This window comes from Haliotis rubra, unplaced genomic scaffold, assembly GCF_003918875.1.
Source record: "Haliotis rubra isolate DU_JTF1 unplaced genomic scaffold, ASM391887v1 Scf28, whole genome shotgun sequence".
NCBI lineage: Eukaryota > Metazoa > Mollusca > Gastropoda > Lepetellida > Haliotidae > Haliotis > Haliotis rubra.
The window spans coordinates 1,776,359-1,786,553 of NW_025766891.1; positions in this window are offsets into that span (position 1 = coordinate 1,776,359).

Consider the following 10,195-nt stretch of genomic DNA (forward strand, 5'->3'; position numbering starts at 1 on the left):
AAAGAAACTTTTAAATCACTGCTAAAGACCCATCTGTTCACTGCTGCCTTTCTCTAAAAGCTATATGAACTATTTGCTTCCCCAATATTGTCACAGCGCCACTGAGCATCTCTACGGCGGATATTAGGCGCTTCTTAAAAACATTATTATTATTACATCAAGGTTTTTAAATAACTTAACATTTTATGAAGACATAAAATGAATTATATCAAAACAGTGTCGGGTGAATAACAAATGTTAGGTAATTTCTTTCTTGCTACGTCCTGTCTCTGGGACAAATCGATGTAAAATAATACCATCTTCCACAACATTCATATTACAGCAAGGGCAAATCCAATTAAATCTTGGAACAATAATCACACCATGAGCCGTTTCTTTGGGGAGATTGCAAGAAACACGAGAAAAACCTGTCTTGAAGTGTGCAATCGTAATTTCTTTCAAAACTAATTTGACATTGATCAATTGTTTACAGGCCACGAAACCTGTTTGTAAAGACTAACTGCTTATTATCTCAAAATTATTTCATTAATGAATATAATTATTTCCACACCGTTAAATATGATCTACTAAAGTAAGCACATTGGTGTGCTTCACGTTTATCACAGCTAAAGACATACATGTTAATTCGATCAGGGCCCCGTTTCACAAAGCGATCGTAATGTTACGACTATCGTAACTCATATGATTCAACGTATACTCACGACAGTTCCAGCGATGAACTCTCTGCTAACGCACACAACACATCATATTTGTGAATTGCTGTGCTTTATAAATGCATGTTTTATTATCAATAATAAGTGTTTTGATTATCTGTTTTGTCCGATTAGCGAGTAATAGATGGGGAAATGTCATTTTTCAATGTGAAGGCAAAACAAAACCTATACTTGATAACATGTCAAATGTTATTAAAACGTTATTGGCCTAAAGGTCTCTGAAAGATACCCGTATCAAAGACATACCATCGAACCAATACCATTTCTTGTGTTTCACTTCAAGCCACGAGGAGCATATACTGCATTTCCCGTACAGTTTACCACATGTCCTAATCTGCTACAAGATACAAACAGTCGGAAATATACGCACGTCAGATAAAAAAGCTGTAGCTGAGATTGTCATATCCAACGTCCAAGTGTATATTTGCTTTAGACCTGCAGTTTACTACAATGAAAATGTCCGTTGTACATTTATGACACACTGAACATTTAAACAAACCCTGTGAAGATTTTAGGGAGCAAGGAACAGCTCGAATCGCCAAACCATCAATCAAAACATTTCGAATCTGAAACGGATATTGTGTTCCGCTGATTATAACGCGAATGGCGTCAACATCACGGCGGGGGACACCAGAAATGGGCTTCACACATTGTACCCATGTGGGTAATCGAACCCGGGTCTTCGGCGTGACGAGCGGACGCTTTAACCACTAGGCTACCCAACCGCATATTACACTGACGTATATGGAATTTGAAAGAAGATCAGGCTGGACGACTTCATCTGCAGAGTCATCTCACTGAGAGAAACAAATAAAGGAACACAGGAAAATTCAAGCATTCCTTTATTATTTTCCAGTTTTCATCACCACAGCGCTATTCAACACAGGAAAATTCAAGTGTTCCTTTATTATTTTCCAGTTTTCATCACCACAGCGCTATTCAACACAGGAAAATTCAAGTGTTCCTTTATTATTTTCCAGTTTTCATCACCACAGCGCTATTCAACACAGGAAAATTCAAGTGTTCCTTTATTATTTTCCAGTTTTCATCACCACAGCGCTATTCAACACAGGAAAATTCAAGTGTTCCTTTATTATTTTCCAGTTTTCATCACCACAGCGCTATTCAACACAGGAAAATTCAAGCATTCCTTTATTTTTTCCAGTTTTCATCACCACAGCGCTATTCAACACAGGAAAATTCAAGCATTCCTTTATTATTTTCCAGTTTTCATCACCACAGCGCTATTCAACACAGCAAGCATTCCTTTATTATTTTCCAGTTTTCATCACCACAGCGCTATTCAACACAGGAAAATTCAAGTGTTCCTTTATTATTTTCCAGTTTTCATCACCACAGCGTTATTCAACACAGGAAAATTCAAGCATTCCTTTATTATTTTCCAGTTTTCATCACCACAGCGTTATTCAACACAGGAAAATTCAAGTGATCCTTTATTATTATATATATGTTGTGCAAGACCGTAAGTCAAATGTACACAATGTTAAGAGCCTCAGACGATATGCATATAAAAACTAATTGAACATGTGCTATTCACGTGCTGCTCGGTAGAGTCACGCAAGGCCCATCGTTACAACAACAATAATAACAATGGTGAGTGAGTGAGTGAGTTTAGTTTTACGCCGCACTCAGCAATATTCCCGTTAGTCGCCTCGTACGACAAGCATGGGTTACTGAAGGCCAATATTCTAACCCGGACCTTCACGGGTGATGATGATGATGATGACGACGTATACTAGTATTATGAAATAAATGTATATTTCATGAATGAACAGAGCTTGAGGACATATGTCAAGTCTACGATACATATGGAGTCAATGTGCTTTCCCTCAGGTTGCATAAACAGTCCCGCCTGAATGCCAAGTCCATGGATTAGTAATTCTACCCTGTAAAGAGGCAAGTGAAGATATGCAGATAGTGCGCCAGTCTAGTATAAGGAAAACGTGTTCTTTTTAATTATATTTTCTAGAAATTATCATTTAAACTAATTATTGCCTTACAGATTTGTGCAAGTCTAAGCCGTTTGGTATCCCCAAGAATGAGTGTTACATACAAAACCAGTTTTGAGGAGACTCAGCTGAGAGAAACGGACGAATCAACTTCTTTATAGTAGATCTCCTGGAAATATGCAGATAAAAACTGCTAGTCCTCAGTTAATTGTTCTTATATATTGCTGTAGTTTGAATTTGTATAGTGTACTTTCTAATATAAGCGTGGCTGAATTTTCTGTACCATCAAAAATCAGATTTTAACCAAGGTGACTGTATCAGTGTGCTCTCGATATTACTTCTCAGCTTCCTAGGGAGTATACACGCCAGATGCCATGTGAGTGAGTGGGTGAGTATGGTTTTACGCCGCTTTTAGCAATATTTCAGCAACATCACGGCGGGGGACAGCAGAAATGGGCTTCACACATTGTACCCATGTGGGGAATCGAACCCGGGTCTTCGGCGTGACGAGCGAACGCTTGAATCACAAGGCTACCCACTGCCCCCAGATGGCATGTGAAACTCCAGGAGGTTGATAGTCAAATTGCCACATATTCCTACCGGGTACCCATTTCCTCGAAAAATATTATCAAATATTCCGAACAAAGTCACTCACCAGGAGAAAAACGTCTTCATGTGGTTACCAACCAGCACACCTTTCTCCGACACGTTTACGTCAGTCTTGAAACCTTAAGTGAGTGAGTGACTTTGGTTTAACGCCGCTTTCAGCAATATTCCAGCAATATCACGGCGGGGGACACCAGAAATGGGCTTCACACATTGTACCCATGTGGGGAATCGAACCCGGGTCTTCGGCGTGACGAGCGAACGCTTGAACCACTAGGCTACCCAACCGCCCCTATTTTACAAAGAAACATGAGTGGAAGTTTATAAACGTTTTGAGTGGGTTTAGTTTTACGCCGCTTTTAGCAATATTCCAGCAATATCACGGCGTTTCTACAGAATTGCCGGCATCCCAGGGATTTTCTGAGGAATAGCCCTTGACATTGAATAATTACTTGTTTTCAAGATTGATACAACTTTGTCTTGCTGTCACTGAATACGATCGTAAAATATCACAGTTTTGAAAATGTCCACTATATAGTGCCGATGCCTGGTTTCGAATCTGCAACCCTTTGCTCACTAGCTTGGCGGTTTTATCCACTAAGCTACGAAGGTTCGCTGCGAAGAATATGAGATTGTTTGTCAGTATGAATCATGTGTTTCTCACAAGACGGGTAGTGCGAGCAGCGTACGTGCAGGACACGGGTAGTGCGTGCATTGCGCATGCAAGGCAAAGTGTCGACTGCCAGTCGCATCAAGTTGATTTCAACAGTAAACATCAAATATTATAATTTTATCTAAACTATATCTTCGGTCGGTTCATAAGTTGGATCAAAACCTCCTACTCGGTTTTGTTTGAAAAAGTAAGCCCTTAGCCTCGGGAAATTACCTTCAGTCGCGGGCCTTCTTTTTCAAACAAAACATCGGACTCGGTTTTCATCTTTTACTTAAGCATCATGGTTAACAACAGCAGTTTACGACTGCAGAGACATCGTAAATCTAAACGACGGACACCTGACATTGTTGTAAGGTTCGTTTGTCAATACAGTTAGTTTTGAATTCCGTGCGCGGTCACCCATTCCCCTACTCTCCGCTAGCCGGATCGGGTGATCAGAGTTGGCTTACAAATGTCATCGTATCCCAATTGCATAGAACGATGTACAGATTATCTTAAGCACTGGATTGTCTGGCCAAGACTCGATTATGTATAGACCGCCGCTATATAGCTGAAATATAGCTGAGTGAGGCATTAAACAACAATCAGTCAACTCTCCGCGATCAGTTTTGTGGAACTTTATCAAACATCTGACCTTTGCGCTGCTGCAAGTACATCAAACCTGATATGACATTTTGTTAGACAGGTTCAAGGTCTAAAAGCACGAGTGACGCTCATGGCACGGGTCAGTAATGACATTATGCCCTTGCATCGAGAAAAGAATCCTTCCAAACGCCTCACAACACTACTTCGGGGTTGGCTTAAGATTACACTTTTTACAGATGTGAGAAATACACAGAATAATTCGATTTCCAACACTTTTTCTCTCCTAATGGAAGTCTTAACGCACACAAAGATTGCGACGGTGAGACGAATTATGGACCATATCGCCAACTTAAGCATGAATACACATTGTTTACATCTTTTGTCTTATCTTTGCAAGTCATAAGGTCACATTGAGAGGAACCCAAAAAATAATTTAATTGAACCTGGTGAGGTGAGATGAAATTGGGTTTAACGTCGTGCTTGAGAATATTTCGCTCATATGACGACGTGCATGCATGTGTATGTGTATGTGCGGCTGCTTGTACTAGCCCAGACTGAAGCTGGTTTTATAGTGCTAGCCCACTGAGATACCACGCCGCAGTGAAGCATGAATACCCCACTCAGACACATTATACTGACTCCGAGCCGACCAGTCCTTGTTGTACCCATTAATGCCGAGCGCCAGGCAGGGACCAACAAGTACCATATTTTAACGTCTTTTGGTATGACGCGGTCGGGGGTCGAACCCGCAACCTTCCGCTCTAACCACTACACCACGGAGGCGGTCTCATTTAATTCGTGTTTTGTGGTGCAGGCCCACTGAGACGCTCTACCGCAGTTTCGACCGCCTCCGGGGTGTAGTCGTTAGAGCGTCCGCCCGGAGAGCGGAAGGTCGCGGGTTCGATCCCCGACACGCATGCACGTCGTCATATGAGCGAAATATTCTCAAGCACGACGTTAAACCCAATTTCACCTCACCTCACCTCACCTCACCTCACCTCTACCGCAGTTTCACACTGATACCCTACTCATACAAAGGATTCGGACTCCGAGCCTGTCTTAGCCCCTTACTGCCGTGGCTGGGTTAGAATTGGTCTTCAACAACCCATGCTTGTCGGAAAAGGCGACTAACGGGATCGGATGGTCAGGCTCGCTCACTTGGTTGACGCATGTCTCCCAACATGCTCGTGATGGTGATCACTGGATTGTCTGGTCCAGACTCGATTATTTACAGACCGCCGCCATATAGCGGGAATATTGCTGATTGTGGGTTAAAACTAAACTTACTCGCCTTACTGCCGTGTGCCAGGCAGGGTATCATCAAGCACCATCTTTGTGGTCTGACAAGGCCTGGGATACAATCAGCATCGATCTGATCAATGTTATTGATTCTTGGTTTGTTGTTTAACGCCGCACTCAGCAATATTCCAGTTATATTGATGGGGTCTGTAAATAATCGAGTACGCACCAGACAATCCAGTCATCAACATCATGAGCATGTTACGAAATTGGTATACGATGACATGTGTCAAACAAGTCAGCGAATCTGACCACCCGATCCCGTTAGTCGCCTCTTACGACAAGCATGGGTTACTGAAGACCAGTTGTAACTTGGATCTTCAAGGGTCTGTAACTTACAAGCAAGTCAATACAGCAGTCCACACATATATATTATAGCCGAGTGTGTTACGGAATCATCAATACCAGACACTACGAAAAGCACTGAACGATGCGAACCTTGTAGATTGTGTTCATTACTTGAAATTGACGATAGGGAAGCACAATGTAATAAGGACTTTAACAGAGCTTCAAGCCCCAATAGAGACAAAAACCTTCAGCTGCCGGGGTCCAAATGCCTCAGTCCCCGGTACCCGGTTAGTTCATCCTGAAGTTCATCCTGAAGTTCATCCTGAAGCCAACGCATATTTTCAAATTCCCTTCTCAGATGTATTCAGACCTACTTATATGAATTTTAACGGATTTGTATATTTATTTTACAAATGAACCCAGTTTGAGGTAAGATTAATCATTTTTGTCGTGTGTGCGCGGGTCTCAGACCAAATGTGTGAGGGCTGACTTTAACATATAATGCCATTCACAGAACTAATGAAGGTATAAGATGCAAATTCCCTCAGTTTAGTAGAGGTAGAAACTGCGCGTGTCTATAGTGTTCAGAGTAAACCAGACAGATATGTCAGACAAATGTCATTAAAAGTCTGACCACCCGATCCCGTTAGTCGCCTCTTACAACAAGGATGGGTTAATGAAAACCAATTTAACCTGGATCTTCAAGGGTCTTTCCTAAGGACCACCGAGTGCGTGTGTGTGTGTGCGTGCGTGCTAGCGAGCGGTTATGATTTATGCAAGTAATAATTCAATATCACTAAATAGTGATTATAGTCCACAGGGGCGTGTCACGCTTAGAAACAGCGTTAGAAAGACATATAGGTATATAGACCCTACCCTAGTATGGTACTAGGGTAGGGTCTATATACCTATATGTCTTTCTAACGCGTACTAGGGTAGGGTCTATATACCTATATGTCTTTCTAACGCTGTTTCTAAGCGTGACACGCCCCTGTGTTATAGTCATCTTCGCCGTTGGAATGTTTGTGAAATGTCTTAGTATGAGCAACCAAACACTTCCAGCCAAGGCTCGGAAGACACAGGACAAGGCGCGTCACTGTGATTGTACGACTCTTCACCTAACTAGAATGAGTGTGTGAGTTTAGTCCCGTTAGTCGCCTCTCACGACAAGCATGGGTTACTGAAGATCAATTCTAACCCAGATCTTCACAGGTCAACTAACTAGAAAGTTAAAGGTGGTCTAGTAGTGAAAGCGTTCGCTCGTCACGCTAAAGTCCCGGGTTCGAATCCCCACATGGGTACAATATGTGAAGCCCTTTTCCTTGCTAGAATATTGCTGAAAGCGGCACCATACTCACATACTCACACCATACTCACTCACTCACTCACTCCACCAAAACAGTAAATATGCACAACGTCATTCTGAAGGTGGTCAAATATTTGTAAAACTTGGTAAAACTTAAAAGTTGTCACAAGTGCTGGGTTTTTAATAGTATTTGGGGGGGGACGATGCCGTCATTTAGTAACGGGTTCGGTTCGCTCGTCATGTGGAGGTTCGACATAAAACCTACCATAAGAGTGAGTGAGTGACTGACTTTAGGTTTACGCCGCTTTTAGCAATATTCCAGCAATATCAAGGCAGGGGACACCAGAAATGGGCTTCACACATTGTACCCGTGTGGGAATCGAACCCGGGCCTTCAGCGTGACGAGCGAACGCATTAACCACTAGGCAACCCCACCGCCCCAGTACACAAACATTATCACGACGTAAATGTAATGCAGAGTGGACGTTTGAATAAAGTTCGAAAGACCCTTCTCCAAACTGCACCCATCGTTATGGAACGAATCGTTTGCCAGGGGAGGTTACTCTATCAATCCAAAAGAACAGAGAGCTATTTCTCCTGGGCTTATTGCGTTGGCTTGTTTGTGATGGGAATGAGTTCAAGCACTTCCATAACAATAAACGTCTCAGTATATCTTTTTGTAATTGAAAACTGTCAGGGTCACCGAAGCATGACGTATTCATATGATTATCATAGAGATTCCTGACTCCGGAACCCGTCCGTGCTAGAATGAGTGAGTGTGTGAGTATGGTGCTGCGCCGCTTTTAGCAATGTTCTAGCAAACACTTTCAATCACGGCGGGGGGACACCAAAAATGGGTTTCACACATTGTACCCATGTGGGGGAATCGAACCCGGGTCTGACGATCGAACGCATTAACCACTAGTACCCCACCGCCTCCTTCCATACTAGAAGAGTGAGCTTTACGCCACAGTCAGCAATATTCCAGCTATATGGCGGCGGTCTGTAAATAATCGAGTCTGGACCAGACAACCCAGTGATCAACAGCATGAGCATCGATCTGCGCAATTGGGAATTCGATGACATGTGTCAACCAAGCCAGCGAGGCTGACCACCCGATCCCGTTAGTCGCCTCTTACGACAAGCATGGGTTACTGAAGATTAATTCTAACCCGGACCTTCACGGGTCGCATTTTCTCTCTGCTACAAGTGCTGTCGTAGTATTATTTGTAGGTACACATTTATTTACATTAACCGTATAAACGTCACAAGAACAATATCAAAGCTCTATAAAAGACCACATGGTCACAATTTATGTAACCAAGTTATTTTCTCAGGGGGCACATAATTCATATTGTTACACCCGTTGGTTTTCCGGGTAGGAATATTGGTCCCCACCAGCCCGGGTGTGTCGACATTTTGAATCGGATGGTCTGGCTTGTTGACCCGTTAAGATCCGGGGTAGAATAGGTCTTCAGCAACCCATTCTTGTCATAAAAGGCGACTATGCTTGTCGTAAAAGGCGACTAACGGGATCGGGTGGTCAGGCTCACTGACTTGGTTGACACATGTCATCGGTTCCCAATTGCGCAGAGCGATGCTCATGCTGTTGATCACTGGATTGTCTGGTCCAGATTCGATTATTTACAGACCGCTGCCATATGGCTGGAATATTGCTGAGTGCGGCGTAAAACTAAACTCACTCACTCACTCACTCTGGCTTGTAGATTTCATGTAGCCATAACGCAACTGCGTGGATCAATGCTCCTGATGTCGATTACTGGGTTGTCTATTTCAGACTTTCGTCTATTTGAGCATGTTTACATACAGCATCCATATTATCTGGTCGCATAATCAGTCAATACACAATGTCTGACCACCCGATCCTCATATGATGCAGCTACTGCAATGGACTGTAAATCCCTACACATGAAGTACATTACTTTACAGATGGTGATGTTTGGTTCGACACCCAATAACACATTTTGGGGTTGTATCTGTATAGCATCACTCGCCATTTTGATGTTTGCTGTTTAACGCCGCACTCAGCCATCTTCCACCTATATGACGGCGGTCTGTAAATAATCGAGTCTGGACCAGACAATCCAGTGATTAACGTCATGAGCATCGATCTACGTTATTGGGATACGATGACATGTGTCAACCCAGTCAGGGCGGTGGGGTAGCCTAGTAGATAAAGCGTTCGCTCGTCACGCCGAAGGCCCGGGTTTGACTCCCCACATGGGTAAAAATTGTGAAGCCCATTTCTGGTGTCCCCCGCCGTGATATTGCTGGAACATTGCTAAAAGCGGCGTAAAACCAAAGTCAGTCAGTCAGTCAGTCAAACCATTCAGCGAGCCTGACCACCCGATCCCGTTAGTCGCCTCAAGCAAGAGTTGCTGAGGACCAATTCAACCCGGATCTTCATGGGTAGAGAGGCATATTGTGCGCAGATACATGCACATCAACCCAGAGACATATTTACTTCTTAATTCGATTTAATGCATATGAAATTTATTTTTTCAGAATTAAAATGTATTTCCCCCGAATGATCAATTTATGGTAAATTTATATAAATTACTTTCTGGAAATAATCCCGTGGAAACACCCTACTCAAAACTCTTATAACACCAAATGCCATACCAGCTCCATTATTGATTTAGAAATCAGTATAGAAAGATTCCAGCATTTCTTTACAAACCTACACCTCACAGACAGATCTTAGCGTGTCACTCGGATCCGAATGATATATCTC